Here is a 7,180-nt window from a genome sequence, read left to right on the forward strand (position 1 = left end):
CAAAACTGAATCAAGAAGAAATAGAGAATCTGAACAGACCAGTCACCAGTAAGGAGATCGAAACACTAATGAAGAACCTCCCAAAAAATAAAAGTCCAGGACCAGATGGCTTCCCTGGTGAATTCTACCAAACATTCAAAGAAGACTTAATATGTATCCTTCTCAAACTCTTCCAAAATTTGAAGAAAAGGAGAAGCTTCCTAACTCATTCTACGAAGCCAACATTACCCTGATACCAAAACCAGACAAGGACAACACAAAAAAAGAAAACTACAGTCCAATATCACTGATGAACATCTATGTGAAATTCCTCAACAAAATACTAGCAAATTGAATACAACAATACATTAAAAAGATCATACACCATGATCAAGTGGGATTTATTCCAGGCATGCAGGGATGGTTCAACATCTGCAAATCAATCAATGTGATACATCACATTAATAAAATGAAGAATAAAAACAAATGATCATCTCAATAGATGCAGAGAAAGCATTTGACAAGATACAGCATCCATTTATGATAAAAACTCTGAATAAAATGAGTAGGAAAGTATCTCAACATAATAAAGGCCATATATGACAAACACACAGATAATATTATTCTCAATGGTGAAAAACTGAAAGCTAACTCTCTAATAACAGGAAGCAGACAAGTATGCTCACTTTTACCAGTCTTATTTAACATAGTATTGGAAGTCTTAGCCAGAGCAATCAGGCAAGAAAAAGAAATAAAAGGAATCCAAATCAGAAAAGAAGAAAAACTGTCCCTATTTGCAGATGACATGATTTTATATATAGAAACCCTAAAGAATCCACCAAAAAACTTTTAGAAATAATAAATGAATATGGTAAAGTTGCAGGATACAAAATCAACATACAAAAATCAGTTGACTGTCTATACACTTACAGTGAAGTAGCAGAAAGAAAAATTAAGACTACAATCCCATTTACAATCGCAACAAAAAGAATAAAATACCTAGAAATAAATTTAACCAAAAAGGTAAAAGACCTGTACACTGAAAACTATAAAACATTGTTGCAGGAAATTGAAGAAGACACAAAGAAATGGAAAGATATTCCGTACTCTTGGATTGGAAGAATTACCATTGTTAAAATATCCATACTTCCTACAGCAATCTACAGATTCAGTGCAATCGCTATCCAAGTTCCAAGAACATTTTTCACAGAAATAGAACAAAAAATCCTAACATTTATAGGGAACAAGAAAAGACCCCGAATAGCCAAAGGAATCCTGAGAAAAAAAGAACAAAGCTAGAGGTAGCAGACTCCCTGATTTCAAAATATTCTACAAACCTATAGTAATCAAAACAGCATGGTACTGGCACAAAAACAGACATACAGATCAATGGAACAGAATCAAAAGCCCAGAAATAAACCTACATATCTATGGACAGCTAATTTTCAACAAGGGAGCCAAGAACATATAACAGAGAAAGGAAAGTCTCTTCAACAAATGGTTTTGGGAAAACTGGACAGCCACATGCAGAAGAACGAAAGCAGACCATTATCTTACCCCATACACAAGGATTAACTCAAAATAGGTTAAAGACTTGAATGTAAGACCTGAAACCATAAAACTTCTAGAAGAAAACATAGGCAGTACGCTCTTTGACATCCGTCTTAGCAGCATATTTTCAAGTACCATGTCTGACCAGGAAAGGGAAACAATAGAAAAAATAAACAAATGGGACTACATCAAACTAAAAATTTTCTGCACAGCAAAGGAAACCATCAACAAAACAAAAAGACAACCTAACCATTTGGAGAAGATATTTTAAAACCATATATCTGATAAGGGGTTAATATCCAAAATACATAAAGAACTCATACATCTCAACAACAACAAAATTGGCAAAATATCTGAACAGACATTTTTCCAAAGAAGATATACAGATGCCCAACAGACACATGAAAAGATGTTCAACATCACTATCAGCGAAATGCAAATAAAAACTACAATGAGATATCACCTCATGCCTGTCAGAATGGCTATAATTAACAAGACAAGGAATAACACGTGTTGGAGAGGATGTGGAGAGAAGGGAACTCGCATACATTGCTGGTGGGAGTGCAAACTGGTGCAGCCACTATGGAAAACAGTATGGAGATTCCTCAAAAAATCAAGGATAGAACTACCATATGATCCAGCTATTCCACTGCTGGGTATTTATCCAAAGAACGTGAAAACATGAATGTGTAAAGATATATGCACCCCTATGTTCATTGCAGCATTATCCACAATAGTCAAGACTTGGAAGCAACCCAGGTGCCCATCAAGGGATGAATGGGTAAAGAAGATGTGGTATATATACACAATGGAATATTACTTGTCTATAAAAAAGATAAAATCTTGCCATTTGCAACAACATGGATGCACCTTGAGGGTATTATGCTAAGCAAAATAAGAGGGACAAAGTCAAATACTGTATGATCTCACTCATAAGTAGAAGATAAAAACAACAACAAACAACCACATAGAGACAGAGATTGGATTGGTGGTTACCAGAGCGGAAAGGGGAAGGAGGCGGGCAAAAGAGGGGATTAGGCACATGTGTGTGGTGATGGATTGTAATTAGTCTTTGGATGGTGAATATGATGTAATCTACACAGAAATTGAAATATAATGATATAAACTTGAAATTTATATAATGTTATAAATCAATGTTACCTCAATAAAAAAATAAATTAAAAAAAAAAATCTGGGCTCGTAGAGCTACCACCTTGTAACATGAAAGAGAAGTAAACCCACCACGGAGGAGGGAAGAACACAGAGGGAACTTGCCCCTTTTGACCTAGTTGCCAGATAGGGAAAAGACATATATATTGTTGCAAAATCCTGAACTTACAAGAGCAGCACTGATGTCAGACAAAGGGAAAGCATTACTAGAAATAAAGAGGAATACTTTACAATGACAAATGCCCAATTCACCAAGATAATATAACTATCTCTAGATTTTTGCCTAATCATATAACCACAAAATATATGGGAAAAAGTCAAAACAAGAAGAAATAGACTAATCTATAATTATAGTGGGAAATTTTAATATTCCTCTGAATAACTGATAGAACAAGCAAACAAAATATCAGCCAAATAACAGCATGATTATCATATTGACCTAAGATAAAAAAAAAAATACCATACCCAGTAACTGAGGAGTACATGTATTTTTAAGTAATTATAAAATATGTACAAAAATTGTCTGCGTACTGAAGGGCCATAACGCAAGTCTCAAAAAATTTCAAATGATGAAACCATTTACAGCACGTTCTTGAACCACAATACAATTATAAATAATAAAAAGATAACTAGAAAATCCCAACTTGCTGGCAATTTGGAAGAGACAGGTGTCAAGGAAGAAATTATATGTGATGTTGTGGGGTACAGTAGGCTTTCTAAAATAAGATGCAAAGCCCAGAAGTCAAAAGTGAAAACCACAGGAAAAGATGATTAAAAATGAAAATTATGCAGACCTACACACCACTCTCAGCAGCCATGCTGTGGCGGTGTCCCACATACAAAACAGAGGAAGATGGGCACAGATGTTAGTTCAGGGCCAATCTTCCTCACTAAAAAAAAAAAAAAATGAAAACTATGTATTGTGGAAGCAACTTTAAATAAGATATAATCCAGAGACGCACTGGGCAAAAGAATTGTACCTTATTTAATAGATGAGAGATTCAATCCACAATGTATAAAGAGCACAACAAATCAGCAAGGGGAAAAAAATCCCAATCCAACAGAAAACTCTGTTGTTTTAAATAGTATCAGATATATCAGAGAACAAAATGGTAAAATGTTCAGTAATCATATGAAAAATTACACAATATCACTAACATCAGAATTAACAAAAACAATGGTAGGATAATATTTACCAATCACAGTAGCAAACACTTAGAATTGGTATTCAGGAAGTAGAGAGATATGGTAAAACAAGCATTTTCATACTTTATTGGCATAAACAGATAGGTTTTCTATAGTGTGTACAGAAAGATACGTGCAAAGATGATGAGCACAGCATAATTTGTAATTGTGAAATTGGAAACGAACTACCCCTGGATGATTCCATCAATGATACAGTTCTGTATTAAAGACAAGGAGATTGCCAAAATGCCTCGTAAAGTGAAAAGAGCATATAAGAGAACGGTTTGCGTAAAATAATCCTATTTGCGTAAAAGCCACTATATAAATGTGTATATATACATGTGTGTATATAATAATATTTATTGAGTGCTTGCTCTATGGCAGGCATCACTCTAAACTTTCTATATATTTTAACTTCCTTCATCCTCATAAAAATCCTATGCGGTAGATACTGTTACTAAATAACAGATTAAAAAACAGGCACAGAGATCATAATTGGCACAAAGTCACACAGATGAGAAGGGATTCAGACCAAAGTGGCTGGGTTTCCTCCCTCCTTTTTCCGTCTTCTTTTCTCAGTGTCGCTCTCTTTACCCATCCCTCCAGCTCTCTCCTCGCACCTACCTGTTCTCTTAGTAAATCTCCAAAGGTCTGTTAACAATGTAACGGGAGAAAAGTGGGAGGTGCAGAAGGTCCGTTTCGCTTCTTTTCTCCATACTCGGCTTTATTGTTTGGAAGATCATGTTACTTTTGTAAATAAAAATATTAAAAGAAAAAAAAATCACTGAATCCTTCAGTGGAGTTCAGCAAACATTTGTTCATCATGCCTGTTGACCAGTCGGGGGGCCAGAAAAATTAAACACTCTAAACACATCTGGGCAGTTTGACTCTTAAAAGGGGTTAGCATCGTTCGGTGGAGAGACAGAGACAGAGATAGGAAGAAAGTGGAAGAGAAAAGGGGCCGTGAAGAAAGACAAGCTCGACCCTCCTCGTTTACGAAGTGCCCACGGCTCCCGAGAGGAACAGGAAGTTCTTCGGCGCGTAGGGCTGATAACCCCTCCCCAGAGTTTAGGGCTGAAACCCCACCCCGACCTGCCCCGTTAATGACTTTCCAAGTGCCAGCCGGTGCGGACGTCCCAGTGCGTCGCTGCCCTGGACCAGAGACTGGCGGGACCTCCGCGGGGAGCAGGAGGCGGCGCGAGCGGGGCGCGCGGGGACCGGGTAGGCGAGCCCGCCTGTGCACGTAGGAGCCAGGAAACGAAACCGAGAGCCGCGGGCTTCGCCCGGGGTCGCTCGGAGGCCCCTTTTCCGGCACACTTCGGGGAAGGTCCTGTACCGAGCCTTCCAGGGGCCCAGGGGAGGAGCGCAGCCGCCCGGCGCCCGGGTTCCCGGGCCTGGTTCGCCCAGGGCGGCGCGGAGCGGCAGCCTCAGGTGCGCGGGCTGCGCTCTCGGTCCCCTCCGGCGGGCGGGGGCGCGGGACCTGCGCGGCTCCCCTGGCGTGGGCGCGGGGGGCGACTTGGGAGCGGGGGGCTCGAGGGCCGGCGGGTCGTGTTTGCGCTGGGGTTGGGGGTAGAGGGTGCGGACTGGGGTCCCAGCGGCCTCGGAGAGCGACCCTGCAAGTGGAGCCGGGACTCATCGTGGGGTCCCAGCTGGGCAGACGGTACCACTAGCCAGTCCCAGGACCTTTCCAATGACAAGGTGTATCCTGCCTGAAACCGCCTTGAAGGCTCGGCTTCCGCTTAGTACGTCTCTTCTCATCGCAGCAGAGAGCAGCGCTGAATCAGGGCAAGAACCTGGCTCAGGAGTATCTGCCAGCATATTGGGGGAATTAGAAGGGACGATTACTACAGCCTGCTAGCTGTCATCTAACAGTAAGTATTAATTAGGAGTATGGCTGGAGCACAAAACTATGCTAGGCACTGTGGAACACCAGGATTGCAAAGACAGAGTAGGTTTCTAGCAGAGAGGCTAGACCATTAGCTCGGGAGCCCACTTGCATGGGCTGATTCCTGCCTCTGCTACTATCTGTGGGGTTCAGGCCAGTTCCTTCGCATCAGTTTCTTCCACGCATCACCACTGAAATCGTGTAACGATTAGAAAGAGTTACAAGAGTTACAGTAAGACATGTATTACTGTGACGTGGTTAGAGTAGTGTCTGGCACTACAGAAAATACCCAATAAAAGTTAGTTTTTATTGCTATTTGACAAAGTCCCTTCTTCCCCAAGCACACCATCTAGTTTCCACGTGATCTGATTTATACAGTTATTACTGGAAGGCCTGGGGTGGCTACTTTCCTGTCCCAGGAACAGTCATTGTTTCTCCTAGTGTAGCAAGAGGAGGTACGGGGTTAGTACAATTGTCACTTGCTTAATAGGAAGTGTCAAGTGATTTTGGGCCCCCTTTTTCTTGAACTTTGGTCACAGCAGAACTTTCTCTTAGTGCACCTTACACAAGGGTGTATACAATACACAAGGAAGTGAAACATAAATGAAAAGAGAAGTAAGTGGATTTCCACAGTGGGGTGGAGAAGAGACAGGTAAAATGGTTGGTTACAGATTAAGCAGCCTTCGCATCTGTAAGGGAACTGTTCTTTCCAACAGAAAGGAGTGAAATAATACTGTACACACATTGTTGAATCAACAAGCACCAATTAAGTGTCTTGTCCTGGACAAGACAGGCAGTGATCTGGCCTTTGAGAGCTTAGAGTATAGGTGGAGAGCCATTAAAGGTGCAAGAACTGTCCCCTGTACCCCTCTCCAGCCCTATGTCGAGTGGTCTCTTCCTCTTTTGCTCTGTAACACACAGACCTTTCATTCCCTTGAATGAGCCAAGCTCCTTCCTGCCACAGGACTTCCACTTATGCAGTCTCCTCTGTCCCCTCTGTCTATAATGCCTCTCCCCTCCCCCGCCCCCAACACCTCCATGGTCTGGTTGGTTGATTTTAGACTTCCTTCTGCTCTGACTTTCTTGACAAGCCGCCCCCAATCTAAATGAGTGCCCTCATAACTCTTTCTTAGAGCGCCATTATGATTTTTCACAGCACTTAGAGTATTTGTAATCGTATATTGTTAATTGTCAGTCATTCTGTTCTAGTGGTTGTTACATTGCCTTACATGCTCTAGGCCTTCAATCAATATTCTTTGAAAAAAGGCACAAGCTTTATACTAAGTGAATATTTACATACATGTCTATATATGTACACATGCCTTTATATATATGTGTCTGTACTGCACTTTCTTAAATAGTGCTAAATTTAAAAAGCCAAAGCACTGCAGTTACTCAATACTAACAACT

The 7,180-nt window shown here is 40.8% G+C and overlaps 1 long non-coding RNA gene across 1 annotated transcript in view; it reads right to left on the bottom strand.

The window, feature by feature from the left end:
- The window catches only part of LOC131411978 (uncharacterized), a 41,142-nt gene extending 36,271 nt beyond the window's left edge, over positions 1-4,871 (bottom strand). The window contains exon 1 of the long non-coding RNA XR_009221681.1: positions 4,510-4,871. This is a non-coding gene — a long non-coding RNA (uncharacterized LOC131411978). The remainder of the gene's footprint in view (positions 1-4,509) is intronic.
- Between the last annotated feature and the right edge of the window lie 2,309 nt (positions 4,872-7,180).

Source organism: Diceros bicornis, chromosome 2, assembly GCF_020826845.1.
Source record: "Diceros bicornis minor isolate mBicDic1 chromosome 2, mDicBic1.mat.cur, whole genome shotgun sequence".
NCBI classification, from domain to species: domain Eukaryota; kingdom Metazoa; phylum Chordata; class Mammalia; order Perissodactyla; family Rhinocerotidae; genus Diceros; species Diceros bicornis.